General features: G+C 46.6%; 1 protein-coding gene across 6 annotated transcripts in view; it reads right to left on the bottom strand.

The window, feature by feature from the left end:
* PAK3 (p21 (RAC1) activated kinase 3) overlaps positions 1 to 17862 on the bottom strand; it is a 128212-nt gene that overhangs the window by 55734 nt on the left and 54616 nt on the right. For 2 of the 6 annotated variants that reach the window (XR_013775937.1, XM_079318604.1), the window contains exon 1: positions 13937 to 15564. The exons of 2 other annotated variants lie outside the window; for them this stretch is intronic. The gene's annotated coding sequence lies outside the window, so the exon portion shown is untranslated. Of the gene's footprint in view, positions 1 to 13896; positions 15565 to 17862 lie in introns of those variants that run through there. 2 more of the 6 variants (XM_079318605.1, XM_079318606.1) reach the window with 2 other exon arrangements.

The following is a 17862-nucleotide window of genomic DNA, read 5'->3' as shown; positions in this document are numbered from 1 at the left end:
GGGATGCAAATACATCTACTCATCTTTCAAGCAGAAGTTACTTAGACTTACAGAGGACATATACCTGGCACATTACCTTCAGGGCCTAGCCAAGATTAACACCTTCCCTACCAAAACCCCACCTAAATTCATGAAGCATTCCATATTTTTAACAGCTTTCGTAGAAAAGTGGATGTCCCAATCCAATAAGTGTTCAAGACCAAGACAGCTGGGACTCTGAGCAAGCTGCTCTCCTGAAAGGTGTCCTTGCCCATGGAATCAGATGATCTTTAAGGTCCCTTCCAATCCAAGCCATTCTCTGATTCTGTGACACTACATAACTGAGACAGCTCCTGATGCTTCCACAGACCTTCCTGGACTCCAAGGTCACCAAAGCACTGGTTAAATAGTGGTTCTGGTATCTGCAATGAAAAAACTAGGAGTTGCTGAAGGATTTGGGACTGCATTCCTTCAAGTCTGAAACAGGTTTCATATCAGATAATACAAATCTCTGATGACTTGTGAGCTGAAGGGAAAAGCTGCTCTGCCCCTTTGTTCCACTGATTTCTATGGCATAGAAGTCTGAGGGGAAAAAAAGCATAAACCCTGCTCTAATCTATCTTCTGATCCTACAAAACATTTCCATGTGGCCAGTGTCTGACAAGTCACCAAGACAGAATCTGTGCCAGTTTTCTGGGCTTTTACCATTCCCAGTTCAGCAAAATCTCACAACAGTGGAAAGCTGGGCCCTTTATCAGAACGTGAGTGTTCAGCGTTTCTGATGGAACTCAACCATGATTCTCTGGGTAATCATTATACTCTTTCAGCAATTATCTTCAGCACTAATATAACTTTGGCTGCTGCAAATAGTAAGAGTGCCTTGATCTAATTTACATTCAGGGGCATTATACCATAAAGTGCAACATATGATCCCAGTCTGACAACCTGATACTGAAGACTGTGTAAATGGAGATTAATCACTTCCCAAGTCTTTGCAGAAGGTTTGTTTGCCCTCAAAAAAAAAAAAAAAAAAAAAAAAAAAAAAAAAAAAAATCCAAACAAAAAACCAAAAAAACCCCAAACAACAACCAAACAAACTATATATATGTATATATATATATATATATATAAAAATAAAATAAAAACAAGTTTCCATTCTTCCAAAGGTTGTATAGAGAGCAGAACCATGTGTTCTTTCCTCTGTCTATAAGGCAGCACCTCCAGGGTTGAAGCCCTTTTGTGAGTAACCTGCCTATGCCTGCACAGATCTGAAAAATGCCTGTCCCAAGAACTCTTGAGAAAGGAAATCTTGTGACAGGGAAAAAACTTTTAAGATAACTACAGACAGGAAGAATGTGTGCTGGAAAACAACAGAAATGCTGAAACCATGCTCTGATTGCAAATGCCATCTATAAACCTCAATTCTGCAAATTAAATGAAAAATTGCAGGCAGAATTGCAGGGAGAATTTGGCCAGTGATCATTATTTTTTCATAAGGACTGTCCTCTAGGATAGAAGGTGTGTCATGATACCCAAAGGTAGTTAACTCAGACTAAGAAATTGGTACTATTAGACTATTTTTTTGCTGACAGTAATATTTGTCAGGTCCTCTCTATGAGAGCTCTGATACAGGCTTGCAAATCCATTCAGATCCCAGAAGTTTAACTGCAAAACAATTCAACACAGCACAAGACATGTACCCTCTATATCTAGCTGGGATGCTGCTTAGAGTTTATTTTTCCCTGCTCTCTCAATTCTAACCTGGTTATATGCCTAGAAATTAAAGCTAAAGGGCAGAAAGATAATGTTTTTCCCAACATGACAGAAAAAAAAACCACAGAAAAACTGGTTTCCTCTGAAGCATCAGGCCAGAGTTGCAATTACATTTTCACCTGTTTTACTAGACCCATAAAACACCACTTGTGCTGAATGGGTGCAGGGAGAGACATCTCAAGCACTGCTCAAACTGAACAAGATCATGGGCGAGCCCTTGAGTTGAAGAGCTCAGGCATATGGTTCATAACTGTTTTTGATTCACTTACAAAGGGATTAAGTGATGTGGTTGCCTGGACAGCAGAGGCTGTACTTGGTGACCCAGTGGGTCTCTCCCAGTCCTGTGTAATCTGAGGTGATGCCATTTAAGCTGCAGCAAGATGCCAGTGATGTAATTTCAGACTGTCTAGCCTGAGCACCAGTGAAGGCAGGGAGGCTGCACATGTGTGAGACAGGCTGAAGCAGAGGATAGACAGGGTTTGATTCAAAATGAAACAAGTAACTGAGCAAAGTAGAGCAGGTGTATCAGTTGTTGACTCCATCTTTGACCTGCTCTGAGGGCAAATAGCCCATACTTATTTTACAAAAACAGCTCTGAGTCTGTTGCAGATAAAGACAAATAATTGAGTCATCAGTTGTAGTGTCTCAACAAACTATTTAAAAAGATGTCAGATCCTCTCTGTGGGTCGATACTAAAGTGGCAGAAGTATCAGAGAAACGTATCTAAAACCACATAAAGACTTTACTGTTAGCATCGTGCCAGGTTTATGGCAGTGACAGAGCACACGTCTTCCAGGCTGGAAGTGACAGACACCCATAGCTGTCAGAAGGACAGGACTATGAAGGACCTCTTGAGGATCATGCTGGCATGGGCAGTGCTGCATTCACATGCTTTTGCAGCTCTCAGAGCAGACACGTGCATCAACTTGCTTAGAGTGCAGGCAGGGAGCTCAGATCAGGCTGTGCTTATCTGTAGAGACTTAGCTATGGCAGAGCAGTCCTGGCTACAGTCAAAACAGACACTAGTAATAACTGTTATATCCTCAAGACAATATTTCTATGCTTTATACTTGTCCTTGATTTATTAAATCCCCATATCCAAGAGACTTCTTATGGAGATTACATGGCTGACAGTATTTACATTGATGTTTTATCTGTACTGACTGATGATAAAGGTGGCCTCTGTGTAGTTTGGTCGAATGTCAGTGTTTTAATGGAGAAGAGGAGATTTCTAAATTAGACTAACTGATTATGCTTTTTTATAATTTTCTGTTACTAGAAAAATTCTAGCAAATGAGTGTGTACTAATTTATTTGCGTTATTGCATCTGTTGTATTCAGTGCAGGGTCTCAGTGTGGTGCAGATGAGAATGTTTAGACTCAAATTCCAAGGGAATGACCATGTTTGAGAAAAACCATGGCCAAAGCAGCATTTCCTTTTGATTGACTTTTCAGCCGCCATTTTTTCTGCCAGGCTAAATTTCAGAGCAGCATTGATTTTTGTTTCTTCATGGAACTTGTGATTTGCTGAGTTACAGGTGACAGCAGCTTTCCCCCATCCTTAAGGGGTCATTCTGCCTATGTGTGTGCCTAAAAGCTGTAGAATTGTATCTTGAAAGCAAAGCCCTCTAAACATGCTTAGCTGAGTGTAATATCTTTCCTTTTGCACTTAGTTTTAAAGCCAAATATTATAAAAACAACTCTCAGTACTTTGATGTGAGTTCCTAATTTTCCCATTGATACTATTAATACTGCATGCCCAGTTAGTCCATGGTGTCACTGTTCTGTAACAGCAGCCATCTGTGAGAAAGGAGCTGCTTCCTGGCACAGAGGCCAGCTGTGAGTGCTGGAATCACATTTTAGAGACTCTTCCCCTGGGCTCTCCCTTGCCTGTCCTTTGCCTGAGCAGTATTTCCAGTACTCAGAATCCCCCAGCCTGTGAGCAGCATTTCTGTGTTAATGTCTGACCCTCACACTCTGAAGAGAGAAGGCAGGGCCCCAAGTACAGCCACACTGTGCTTGTGCTGGTGGCATTCCAGAAGCCCGGTTCCCTTCAACTCATGGGGGACTCCCCAGGCTAGCCATGAGTAACATACAGTGGTGTAAACTAACTCAGGAAAAAGTAAACAGACACATCCAAGACAAATTAGAAACTGTAACAAGCAGGGAGGCAACTTAGTCTAAAACCAGGGAATGAGACTGGCAGCAAGATGGCAGGATCCTGCTGCTGGGTCCTGTTCTTCCCTGTTCCACCCACAGTGCCACTACTCCATCCCTCAGGTTTCTCTGGGCTGAGACCAAAATAACAACATTGTCCCTCTTTCCTTCACAGATTGCTTTGAGCACTATGACCAAAAGAGGGACACAAGAACTAAATATTTTAATCCACTTAATCTCCACAGCAGATTTTTAAAGCCCATTTTAAAGCCCTCCTTTGCAATTCAGTGTGTGGATAATTTGCTACCTGCACCTCCATAAAGCTTAACCTGTCATAGCCTGGCAAAGGTGTAATTTCATCCCCAGGCTCTTCTGACTTGAGACTGTGGAGCTTCTCTTTGTGGATAAAGTATCAAAGCAATAGCTCTGAGACAACAGCCCTTTGCATCTCACAACCCATGTATTATTCTCTCTAAACATAGTTTAACTGGCCAGAATCAAAACTTTTTCCCTCCCCTCATGTCTCCTCCCCACCGTGCACACAAACACAGATAAAAGCAGAAGACAGAGACACAGAGAGAGTGTGGTTTATCCCACAGACAGAATTACCGCATCAAGATGTAATGGCCTTGCTCAGGAAAGAAGAAGGTTGGTTATATATCAGCCTGAGTTATAAAAACACCAGTTCCTTTTTAAAATGGGGTAAAATAATGTCCATTTAAAGTTATGCTGAAGAAAATACAAAACACTCATCCAGTGAACTAGAGAGAGAAAGACCACAGCCCAACCGGACTGGATACAATCCTCCTCCAGACACATGTAACACATTGAATCAAACAAGTAAGAGTGTTCCTCTGCTAAGTACGCACAGAAAGGAGTATGCTGCTTTCTATGTGTTTGTATCTTCAAACATACAAGAGTTTTTTCTGTACCCTACAAAGGTACATGGTAAAAAGAGCCATTTCTGGGTTTCACTTCAGGTGCAAAATGCTACAGAGCTAACTGTTTTATATGCTCCTTGTGAAGACTTTCCATCTGTACCTGTTTTCCTCCACCTCAAAACATCTGCAGAGAGGAAGGCCATATGCTGTCTGCATATGAAACAATACCATGAAAGACCAGTTCAAGATCAGGCTTATTCTCTCTTTTTAGAGAATATTTAGTGAAGCCGTGGCCATGACTAAAACTGCAAGGCTGATATGATCACATTTGTGACTACGGGTTCCTCAAAGGGATTTACTCATTTTCTAATGAATTTGTAAATGCTATAAAATTAACAGGTACAGTATTTACCACTGAAAATAGTAAAAGAACACTGATGCTACCGCCCAGCACGGCACACTAATTTCCCTGCACTGTTGATATTCTGCTAAAGTGAAGGACACGTTATTAAAGCCAGTATTTACCAAAAAATACTACAGTTGTGAATGTAATATAGTCCTTCCATGCAAAAATAGGCTTCCAACAAGAAATACATGGCATTTGGCAAGTCTTAGCCTGCTGAGAGCAACTGCTCCATGTCCTGTTTCCAGGACAAGAAAGCCCTCTGGTTACTCCAGATTCTTCCAGTGGTGAATGCTAGCTTGTCTGGTAAGTTTTCCAAGCCCAGTGGAAATCCTATAGCAGACCCAGAAAGCTATGAGTTTGAATAGGCATGAGATGCTTTAGAAAACAAGTGTTCTTCATTTTTTTTTTGCAGGAATATGAGATGCTTTGTCAGCACAGGAACAGCCACTCATCTAAGACCATGAATATTCTGTTGAAGTTGTTATAAAATCAGACACTTCCAAGGAAACCCTGCACTGAGTAACAGCACCATGTGCCAACTTACAGTGCTCTCTACACGTGTATGAGAGAGGAAATGTATTTTCTATAGCAGATGAACAGCAGTGACAGCCTTCAGACTAGAGTATGGAATATCATTTGCAGCAGATTCCAACCTCTCAAGGAGCAGCCTACAGTATCTCCCTACTAGCTCAACGACTCCATACAAAGGCTAACTCAACATCATACATGTACTGCAGTGTTTCTTCTCAATTAACTAAGGAAAAGTGTATTAGGCATACATCAAAATTGCACTGCAGCTAGAGCTACCAATTACTTAGGGCAAAAGGGAGGCTGATTCATCTGACTGCATGTGGGCCTTGGCTGGAGTTTTCCCAAAACGCAACAAGAAAAGAAGAAAACCTCGGTGAACTTCCCCCTCATTCCCATTCCCTCCTCCCCCACAAATCAGTCAAGAGGCCTGTGCTAGTAAAAGCAGCATTTCCTGGAGGATCCTTTCTTCAAATCACTCCTTTTCTAAATTCAGACAAAATACACAACTCAAAATCCATTTGCATATGATATATATGCATACAAGGACACCTCTCTCAGACACAGGCAAAAGGCAATGCAAAGAGTCTAAACCATCTTTAAATCCCCATTACCCAGGGATCCCTACATCTTCTACTCCAAATCTCGCGTTCCGTGGCCACCTGTACAGAGTGAAATGGCTATGTGACAACATTTGGCTTGGCACCAACCTTCAACAGCTGAGCAAGGGCTGGCTGGGGGGCTTGTCTTTCCACTCACAGCAGTCACAGAACAGAACACTTCTGCTAAGCACAAGCACATCCTGAATCCAGGCCTTTTCACGAGTTTTCTGTGTCAGACGCATGTAACACCTAAAATATCACAAGTAGCAATTCTCCATTTAACATGTCCCTCCTTCACTTTGTGTGTTTCAAATGAGCCTCATGACCTCAGTGGTGCCAGGGCTCTTTTCTCCCTGGCACTGCTGGATGGAAATTGTTCTTATTAGTTTCCATGGACCCATTTAGGCATCTACTAGCCTAGGTTTTCAAGGTCCACTGAGTTCAGGACACAAAACTTCAATCATGCTTACGTTCTAACTGCTATCTTTCATTGCTGTGACAGCACCCTACTGCTGACCTTGGGCATCTGAGTTCATCCTTTTGTTTCCAGTGTGTTTGACATGAGTCAACCTGACACCCAGCCCCCCTGGAGCAGTCAGACCCTGCCTTAACACATCTCTGCTTTTTTTCCAGGCCTAACTTTTAGGCATTTATTGTAAATCTTTTAAACAGTTTTCACAGAGAATATGCTTCAAGATCCTCACAGTGCAGAAAAATGCTAGACACACGTACCTACTGTTCACTGCCTTCTGGCACCAACATTCAAAATTTCAGTGAGCACAGAAGGGAGCCTGAGCTGCCCCTTACATGGCAAGGCAGATCAGGAGTCAGACATGGCCCACTCCATGGATCACAAGGCAATGCCTCCCTAGCACTGCAGGGCAGACTAGTGCAAGGTGTCTTCTGCCTAAAGATGCCACCAACAAAAGCCATCAGTCTGACAAGAACTTGTACTTTAGAGGCTGTTGGATTACACAAGAGCACAACCTCTTGCTCTCCTTGCCCAAAAGGGATGATTTTGGGATTAGGTTTACCAGACTGCTTGTGGGAACATACACAGCTTTGTGGAATTCCTGCTGCAGTACACAAGCAATTACACCCAGGATAGACGCAATCCTCAAACAGAGAGTTACGTGTGTTTAGGTATACCCATGAGGGCAGGCTCTGACATTCTGCTGAGATCAGCAATGCAAACAATGTGAAATGCAGCTCAAAAAGTACTCAAGAAAACAGACATCTTGTGTAATGTACGGGCCTGGGAACTTCATCCATGTGCTGCTGTGTTCACTAAGCAACAGGAAAGAGAGCTTACCAAACCAAGGACTTAAAACTGGGAATTCTTTGAGACCAGATTCTTATTGCTTCTCCTTACTACATGAAGAAGATGCATCCACCTTGAGAGTCCAGAGTGCTCCACAGACCATGGATGAAGGCAGGGCATGCATTGAAGACTAGGTTGCTCAAAAGCTCTGTTCGCATTACAAGTTATGGTACAGAAGTGCCCCCTAATTAGAGATGTTTTGTGGACAATTTACTTCAGAAATACACAAAGGTAGCAGAAGTTCTAGCATTTCAATATCACAATAGGTTTCAAGAACAGTCCAGGACACAATCTCTGTGTGAACTGCCAATACACTGCAGAAAAGACTCCACTCTCAGCTTATTCCTTCTGAAACAATAAACATTATTCATTAGTGCCTTTAAAGAGAGGGATTCTGCATTCCCCTGGTGTCAGAAGTAGAGAGAGAACAAGAGCATGGAGAGAAGGTGTGGTACAGTATGTGGGACAGAAATGAAAGGAGAAGACTGCCACTCTAGGTACTTCCAAATATTATGCCACCTCTTTCTGGTCCATGCATCCTACAAAATGCAAGGCACCTTCCCCAAAAAGAAACAAACTAGGGAACAAATTCTGTCTGTTTTACTCTCTTTTCTTGCTTGAAATCTCACTTCTTTCCAGCTTGAATTATCTGGAATGAAGAGAGGAGAGTCATAGCACAGCACAGCTGATGTAGACCACATCTGTAGGAAATGCCAACCTGAGCTGGTTAGATTTGCTAAAGAGATCAAACATGGATGTAAGCAGCTCTTTCCAGGAGCAGGCATCCCATCATTTGAGTAGTTAAAATATTCATGAACCAATAGGAGCTGTGGTATCAATGTCTGTCCCTGATAAAAAACAAACCTGAGCTCAAAGCATGACAATCTGTGTTGTGCAGAGTGGAATCACAATTAAAAGCATTTCTCAAGCCTCCATTTCTGCAAGCGCACATATCACAGCTTTTCTGGTGACACATCAAGAGCATCCCAAATCCAAGTCCACAATCTTCTGCCTGTGAGGGGAGGAGACATTAAAAACAGCTTTAGCAAATGCCCAGGGTTTTGTGTGCCTTCAGTTTTTCCCTCTCAGGTTTACCATGTACCAGTAGCCCTGTGGTTCTTCTGGGGAGTGACTGGATGTACCTGATAAATACAACCTGGCATCTTGGCACTGCAGGCTGAATCAAGACCCTCTACAGGGAAGTGCCTAGAAAATTTCTGATCTGGAGGATTTTCTCCTTCACAATAGGGAATAGAGAAGTAGCAGACAGAAAATGAAAAGCATTAGGCCTTTCACTCCCCTCAAGAGACACAGAGAAGTACTTTCCAGTGCCCTTTCTAAATGAGGGAAACTCATTTTTTGATGCCAGCAAATGGACAGAGGGTTAGGGGAGAGGAGGGGGGGATGATATACACAGCTGCTGTCCCTTCAACAACACTGTCTGGAGAAATGAGTCCACTCAAGTGACATGGCAAGAAAATGTTTTATTACTGCCCTCTTCACATGCATCCAACTGTGCAAATACCCTGCAGAACAGCATTGAGCCTGCTAAGGTGCCAGAGCATTTTCAACACTTAAGGATTAGAAAGGAAATGAGAATGGTTTGGCTCTGGAGTCTGTGCCATACTGCAGTGTTGAAATGGCAGTTTGTTTCAGGCTAATGGGGATCTACAGTTGGACAAAAATGATGCTGCAGTACCCTGAGTTGTGGCAAAGCAAATCCTATGCATGAGCAGCAAGCTGGACCACACCACAGAGCTCAGTGGTCCATGTGCCAGGTGTCACTTTCAGAAGTCAAAGAGTCACATCCAAATCATTGTTTACATTTCCTGAAAAAGCAGGCTTTTGCCACCAGGACAAGAAACATGAAATTACCCAAAGATTCCTTTGGGTATGTTTAGGATTCAAATTGCCTTAATTTGCTTCTGATAGCAATGAGACAGTACACATGACCAGAGCAGAGCAAAGGATATGGATCCAATCTTAACTTTGCCATTCCCCAACTTCATGAGCCTTACAGTGCTGTATCAGAGCACCACACCAAGCCCCAAACCCAACACATTGAGGCACTGAATACTATTCCAACTCTGGAAGTGGCAGCAAAGACTCCAGGGCAGAGATGTGCTCTGCATCACTTAAGACTCAATCACATCTGTCGGTACACTACTAGATTAACAACTGACAATAAAACTAATGTTGAGAAATGAGCACACTGAATATATAACAACACTATTTTATCCTTGAATACTCAATACACACAGCCAGAAGGACAGAGCAAAACAAAGCAACATTTGTAGCAGAGGTTTCCTAACAGAGCAGGACAGGCCCATGTTTAAGAGAGACATGATTACCAAGTATGCCTCTGGAAGGAATGACATGAGACAGGACATCAGAGTACCTGGAGGTGCACCTAGCCCAGTGCTGCAAGAGCCAGACTTGCAGGTAGGGCTGGTGCCATATGCTGACACAAAGATCCTCCCAATCCAGAAGCCAACAACCTGGCACACTTGTAAGCCTGTCTGTCCCCTGCCCAGGGCTTCCTGGGATCAAGAGCTTCAGAAGAGGGGGACATGAGACTGCATTAACAACATCACAGGCTTCTGGATGCCTATCAGCAGGGCTGCCAGGGCAGAAGCCATGGTGCTTGCCCAGAGCAAGGTGCACCCTGCCGCATTCCACAGCACCTGAGGCAGTGACTGCCACCTTGCAGCCTGTCTGAGAAAACCTAGGAAGCCAACTCACAAGCAGTGCACTGTCAGAGCTAAGTTGGAGCAGTGCAGTTGAACATGCAAAATGATAAGTCCTTTGGCTCTCTCCAATAAAGCACAGTGACACACTTGCTGTCCACTGCATACAAGCCACAGCTGCTTATGTTCACATGGAAACAATCTCCAGAACTCCAAGCACTAAGACTATCCACTAGCAAACCACAGATACTTTTGCCATATTTTTCTATTATAAAATTACTGCTAGGAGCAAGAGACAACCAGTGACAGCAGGTCTGAGATAAGACATTCACATCAGTGTCTCTACCTGTGCTGACCCTGGCCCAGTGAAACCTACTAATTACCACTCAGCCTAAATGCCATTCTTCAAGTAACAGAAAAATCAAAGCCAACATAAAGAAAGATACACAAGCTCAATATTTGTGTCTGAAAGGTAAGGGGCAAAATAGAGCTACAGAGAGAAAATGCTAGCTAAGAACAAAATAGCACCGGTGAAAGAAAAAGTTTATTTCTGCAAGTGAAAGTTAATTCATGTTCCTCTCTCCCCTTTCTACTGCTGCACTCCCCATTAAGTTCCTGGAGAAAAGATTCAAGCATCTTTGGCATGAGCTAAAGATGGTAATGAAAGAGGAAGATCACAGTGGGCTCCTGCCTGCTCACTGTGTAGCACAGCAAGAAGAGAAATCAGTACTCAAACCAGAGAGGCACGAAGTGATATTGTTGTTAATGTCCCCACATCACAAGGAGTCCAACTAGAGCAGCAGCGGAAGTCAAAACTGCCAATATCCCCCTGTGACTGGTTCTGTGCAGACATGGCTGAAATGATGGAGGAGTTGTAGGCAGATCTGAAAGACCTTCAGATTCCCAGCTGGTTTTGGTGCCAGAACACTGGCAGCTCCAGGGATGCTTGGATCCACAGTCACAATTAAAGTATTAAAAGAAAAAGAGAAGAAGGCTTCAGGCAAAGGGAACAGGAACTGAAAATGGGACTAACCCCACAAACCAGCTCTCCTCTAGGAATAGATGCTGCCAGGCCAGGAGATGGCTAACACAAGAGCTGAGTTTGCTATAGCCATCTGTATGTTGTGGAGCTGAATGTGTCTCACCTATCCCTGTAATTGTATGCACAAATCCTGCAAAGAAATACAGGGCCCAAAATTGTGTCCAATTTTGTTTTTCCAGACTTTGTGAGTCAGCTCAAGACACACAGTACACTCTGGACACCAACTTCCACAAGTTGTCTGAGTTTTGGTCAGATCTTTACAGAGAAATTGCTCTGTCAACAGTCTATCTAGAAAGGTAAAGTTCTCTTCCCTGTAGTCAGCAGTAAAATGCTCATCAACTTCTGGGAAACCCTCTTACACAGTCTCGCTTGGCTTGTTAGTTTGGAGAGCACAAGGCCCATGACATCAGACTCTACAAAAAGCCAGCATGCTTGTGTTAGAGTCCTGAGGTGAAGGAGGCTCAAGCCCACAGGCAGGGACAACCAAAGCAGCTCATCCTGGGTACTGCCTCCTGCAGCACTGCTGTCACAGCTGCCTCTCAAACTGCTGCTGCTGCTGCAACTGGTGGCCCACGAGGCCTGAAACTTAATCCTGTAACAGGAGCTCAGGTCTCACGGGAGCTACTGAGACTTACTTTTAGTTATCCAGAGTCAATCAGTGAAGAAATGCCATCCATACACATCTTGGTTCAGAGTAAAAACTCTTTTGCAGCCCAGAGGGAGCTGCTTGCAGGCCCATGCATATGAAGAAGCAGCCCCAGCCCCAGCCCCCTGCACCATGCCTGCCACCAGCTCCTCTGCCCAGTTCTACACCCAAGGAATGCAGCTCCAATCCATGCAGCTCCATACAGCCACAAACATCACTCTCCCCCACCAGCCTATGCTCACTGCAGAAAACCCAGCTCAGGGCAATCCTCCTCCATGCACATAACCTGCCACGGCAACCTTTACTCCATGGCCATCAGTCCATGTCCCACAACTACAACCCATTACCCCTGACCCCTAAGTTACTCCGCATTCTGCTCACAGTGCTGGGTAACCTGTGAGTGGAAGCTCAAGGCTCCTCTGCAGCCATGTGCTACCCTTCCACTTCCCCCGGCACAGCATCCTCCTCCCGAGCGGCTCCGTAGCTGTGCCGGGGCCCCCTCCTCCCCGCCTGACAGCCACAGAGAAGATGGATTCACAGCAGAGGAGCCAGAGAAATCGGTCTCATCACTCCTCCAGCCGCAGCGTCCTCTTCCCTTTCCCCCTCGGGCAGGCAGGCAGCAACCTGGCTTCGGCCTCCCGACAGCCAGTCCCCTCCCCCTCCTCCTCTGAGGCGTCCATGTCGGCCCGAGAGTCTCTCAGCAAAGCCCATGCTGATTCTCCGGCTCCCATGCTGATGGCCTGTGCAGGCATCCCTGACGTGCCCAGAAGGACTGGGCAGAGCAGCGTACCCTCTCGGGCAGCCCGGGCGCTGCATCGGATTGGGGCAGGTGGGGCATCAGGGGCACGGAGCCTTTAAGGGGGTTTGCCTCTCCACACAGACATCCAGGCTGTTCACCCCTGGCACACGCTGTGCCCACCCCGCAAATGGAAGGGCACGGGGAGAGGCAAAATCCAGCCCCTCACACAAAATCCTCGAGGCTGCAAGGCCTCAAACAGCTCTTCCCAGCCCACCATCTCTTTTAGATGTTGCTTGCTTTGAAGCTATGGCTTCTCCTGCCTGAATTTTCTCAGCCTTCCACGTTAAATACCTCGGTGTATTTAAAAGAATGGTGGTTTTTTTGGCATCGGTGAAAAGTGGATCTGAAAACTGCCTCAATCAGCAAAATGGGCCACTCGTGCCGAGAGCAACCCCCTGCCGGAGGAGGGAAACCTGGCGCGGCCAGACATCACACTGGAGCATTTCCTCGGCTGGCTAGTGTACAATCTGGGACAAAATGACAACCCAGCAGAGGGACCAGCTCCAGTGTGGCATCAGGCACCACCATGCAGGCACAGGGAGAGACCACCCTTCACTGAACGGATTTCGGGAAAAACTTGGCAGGTGCCAAGGTCAATCGGATGCGCGTTAGCAATAACGGGTATTGCAAAAAAAAGCCCCTCAAAAAAACAAAACAAAAAAAAACAAAATCAAAAACCAAAAAAACAGCAAAAAGCGCGGAGGTATTTATAGCCCAGAATTTCTCACTCCTCTGCAGAAGCGCAGCCCAGAGGCGGCATTGTTGAGAGATGGGGAATACGCGCACCGCGGCCGCGTTAATGGCCGGTGCCGGCGCTGACACAACTTCAGCTGCAGCTCTGCAGCTCTGGGAATCCTTACCGCAGGACACGGGGCTCCCTTCATCGCCGAGTGCCCGGCAACACACGTGTCACTGACGGCAGCAGAATCCTGGAGACGCAGAGACAACCCCGGCACCGGAACACCCCGGCCCTGCCCGCGGCGTCATTCTCCCATCGTCTGGAGGAGATGGGGAGCCGCAGACGCGGCCACGGACACCGCGCTTGGCCGGCGGTCGTAGGCCCCGGCTGGGGTTACCTGAAACTACGGTCGCTCATTGCAGCGCGGCCGAGATTACCTGGAGCCGCTGTCGCTCATTGCCGCCCGGCCGGGGTTACCTGGAGCCGCCGTCGCTCATCGCCGCCCCACCCGTCCCCCGCCGCCGAGCGCCCCCCGGGCGCGGCCCGTCCCCCCGCGCCGCCAATCGCCGCGCGCGCGCCCGCCCCACGCGTCGCGGAGCCGCCGCAGCAGCGCTGGCGCAGCCAATGGGCGCGGCGGGCGGCTGGTGACGACACGCGGGCTGGGGCTGAGGCTGGGGGCAAATCTCGAGTTTCAAGGCAGCGCGCAGGGAAAGTGCGGCGCGGGGGGGTGCCCGCCCTCGCAGCCCCTTCCCCGGGAGCCCTCTCGGACATGTACGGGCACCTAGGAGGCGGGAGCAGCGCCGGCCGGGGGTGAAAGGCATCCTGAAAGGCATCATCGTGCTCCCTGTTCTTCGTCCGCTGGGAATGGGAAATGCACCGTGAAATTCGGGGCTCCTCCGGATGACGTCTGCGTGTGACAGCCTGTGGGCTTTTTCGGTCCACATCCAAAGGTGGGAGAAGCCCAGCAGGAGTGAGGCTGGAATAACCAGCTCCGGCCACACCTGCGACAAAGAGGGCATTTCCTTGCAACCATCCCCCAACTTACCAGTAGAAAAATATTATTCACGGTCTTTGTTTTTCCCTCTCCTTCATTCTTTTAGAATTATGCTTCCCTAGACAAAGTGTGGTCCTTCTTCTGCTCCTTTTGAATCCACAAGTTCAGCTCTTCCATGAAAGGTATGAAAAGTAGAAACAGACCCAGCTTTGATGAGGATGATCTCACATTTACAATATTTCCAGGAACAAAAAAAAATGTGCAGATAAACATGACCAATTTTACAGTCTCTGCAGGGCCATGGGCATGGAGCAGTGCTGGGACTGGGAGCACCAGCCATGCTCTGAGTTTGGGGCTGTGCTTGGTCCCAGGGCTAGCGGGAAGCTCTACCAGCTCCAAATGCCACCAATGGCAACGGTGCTGTTACATACCAAAGTGAACACACCTTTGATAATTTTTTTGTTTGCTTTCTTGGGGATTTTTTCCTGATGGAGGTACACAGAGTATGTGTAGTAACACATTATGGAGCAGCCAAGGGAAAGCAATGAAGACTTACCTTCTGTTGGCTGCTATTGCCAAAGTTAAGGCAAGTCACATGTATCCAAGAGAAGATAACAAACCGTCCCAGTCCCACCATATGAAGTGATTTTCTCTGACCATGAGTGATCAAGCTGCTGTCTTACAGCTCATTCAAAGGACAAGTTCTCCAGAAGCAAGAACTCACTGAGTCACCCAGTCCACACTGATGTTACAAGCAGCCCTGAGTGAATCATTACCATCCCTTCCTGCTGTAAGCCAAAGTCTCACCAAGGTTTTCTTCCTCAGTATGAGTCAAATCTGTCACTTAGTTGGCTGGTTCTGCAGTGATTATAGTCAAGCCATAGAGCAAATTGTCAGTGTTCTTTCCACTCCCACAGAGAATTACTCCTGTGGATAGATGACTTTCTGGATCCTCTGAGGTCAGCAGGAGTTGTACAAATCTGCTGTCCCTCAATAATGGAAGAAGAAGCCTTCCATTTTCTGCCGCAGGTAGTGTCCATCCCAGTGACAGCACTGTGTGCATCCAAGAGGCCTGGCACAAGCAATGGGGTAACCCCTGCACTCTTGTTGAGCCAAAGCAGGTTAGTTAGCAGACAGTGCTTTTCTCCCATCCAAGCCCATGCAAAGCTTTTGGAGGAATGTCCCTTGACTGCAGCAAGGAAGGGAACACAGCTGAAGGAGCTATCAGGGTCCCTGCAGGCTCACCCAGCCCTGCAAACCACACTGGCTGCTGCAAACTGCTATTTAAAAAATCCCAGAGCTGGAAACGACTGAGCAGATGGGGGACCAGCAGGATCCAGCCACCTTCAGAGTGAAAATCATTCCCGATGGCTTCGGGAAGACTGGTGGGTCATTTACCAGTCCCACACCTTGGAGTACCACAAACTGTGCGAAGTGCAAGTCATAGGCTTCCAAAGCAGGTAAGCAGCTCAAGGAAAACCTGCAGATACAGAATTGCCTGCAGGCAATTGCAGATGTTAGGACTGTGAGTGAATCACTTCCATTCCTTTTAAAAAGTCCAACTAAAATCTAGTTTTAGCATAAACTTTCAGCAAAACTGCTCTTATCAAAGAGCTGGGCAACAGCAGATGAACGAAGAGTTTCAGTTTCCTTCCCCCTGTGAAAGAACAGAAACTTGACTCTGACTGCAAGCAGTGAAAAAGCAGATCAGATCCCTTATGTGCAACCCTGTCCAAAGCTACAACTCTCCTGGGAGCCAGAAAAACTTTGCAAGCATTGACTGTGCAAAGTGGAGTTTTGCCTGAAAATTACAGAGGGTTTTTTAATGTTTCAGGTTGGTCTGAAAAGCCCTTGAACCTGTTCATTTCAGCCTTCCAGGGTTCTCCAGCTATCTTTAAGCTGCTAAATGGAAGCCAACTGTCCTATACCTGATAGAAAGCTGATTTTGCATGCCTGTCCTATGCCTTCCTGGCAGAGGAGAAAAAGAAAGGATGAAAAGCAAAGACCACAAAGGGGAAATTGCCCAAACCGCAGAGCTCCCTTGCTCCTCATTCCAGCTGTAATGAGGCTGACCCTGTTGGAGTTGGAGGGCTCTGCTGCACATTAAAAGCAGCTGCATGTGCTGATAGTGGGCACATTGCTGGGAGAGGGAAAAACGAAAAAATGAGTGACTGCATGGTCAAGGCACCTACACAATAATCCTGGGATGCTGGGCTCGGCAGGGCAATCTGGATTTGCTCCATGAGTCCACCTGGGATGAGCTGGGCTGGGCCAGACCTGTCCAGACATGGACATGGTGATGGCTTTGTCCTCACAGGGCATAAAAATGCAGGCCAGTCCCTGCTAGATGTCAATTTTGTGTGACTGATACGTGCATGTCCAAGTGAGCTGGAAATGGTTCGAGAGTCCACATGCCCACCCACAAGGTCCAGCCTCCAAGACCCACAGGACCTTCCCAAACCATGTTTTGTCAGGAGCCATCTTGTCTCTGAGCAAGAATCTCATCCTGCAAAAATCACTTTCAGAAGCTGCCCTAATTTGAGCCCCAATGCTTTAGGTGTCTGAGAAGCAGGAGAAAGGACCTGGCTGGACTATGTGCATCACCAACCCAAACAGCTCCTTTCTTGTGTACTAAAATAGACAGGACTAGCTGTATCACAACCATCTGTGCTGGAGTGTCTCTGAGATGGGCTGTGCACAAGCTTCCCAGCCCCTCCTTGGGGTGTTCCTAGCCAGGAGTGGCCCAGGGAAAACTCCTTCCTGAAGATGCAACCCCACAGAGGTTCAGGGCCAAGCAGCCAACATCTAGCAAAGCAAGAGAAATAATTTTTAGCTCTGAGCAATAGTCTTTTTGTAGCCTCCAAAACACACCTAAGGACTTCAAAAGCCCAGTGCCAGGCAACCTCACCTCTTTAATTTATTCAGATAGAAGCTCCCAAACTGAGTGCAAGGCTGCAGACTTCCACTGCCTGACCAGCAGCCTTCCCTGTGCCAGAGGGGTGCGTAAGGCTGAATGTCTTAGCAAAGGACACCAAGCACCAGATTTTCAGAAACCAAAGGTGGACACTTAGATGGAATGGCCAGTGAATTTAAAACGTCCTTCTTAAGCAAAAGGAGGAATCCTTCCAAAGACCTGACTGATCCTGCTTTCACAGGGAATGTGCACAAGCAGGGCACTCTGCAGATACACAGGAAGCCTTGTTCAGTGCTATGCAGGATGCAACTTTAATGGGATACATGGTTCCAGAGGTGGCTCAGACATGCCCTAGTAAAGGCACAGAGTAAACGGCTCTACTTCAGCAGGGCAGGAAGGTGGACACTGTGGACACTGCTGAAGGCCTAGGCACATTTTAGCCAGGCCTTTTTCTC

Source organism: Erithacus rubecula (genome assembly GCF_903797595.1).
Source record: "Erithacus rubecula genome assembly, chromosome: 15".
Taxonomy (NCBI): domain Eukaryota; kingdom Metazoa; phylum Chordata; class Aves; order Passeriformes; family Muscicapidae; genus Erithacus; species Erithacus rubecula.
The sequence above is the reverse complement of the archived record's forward strand: the minus strand, read 5'-3'. Positions and strand labels throughout refer to the sequence as shown.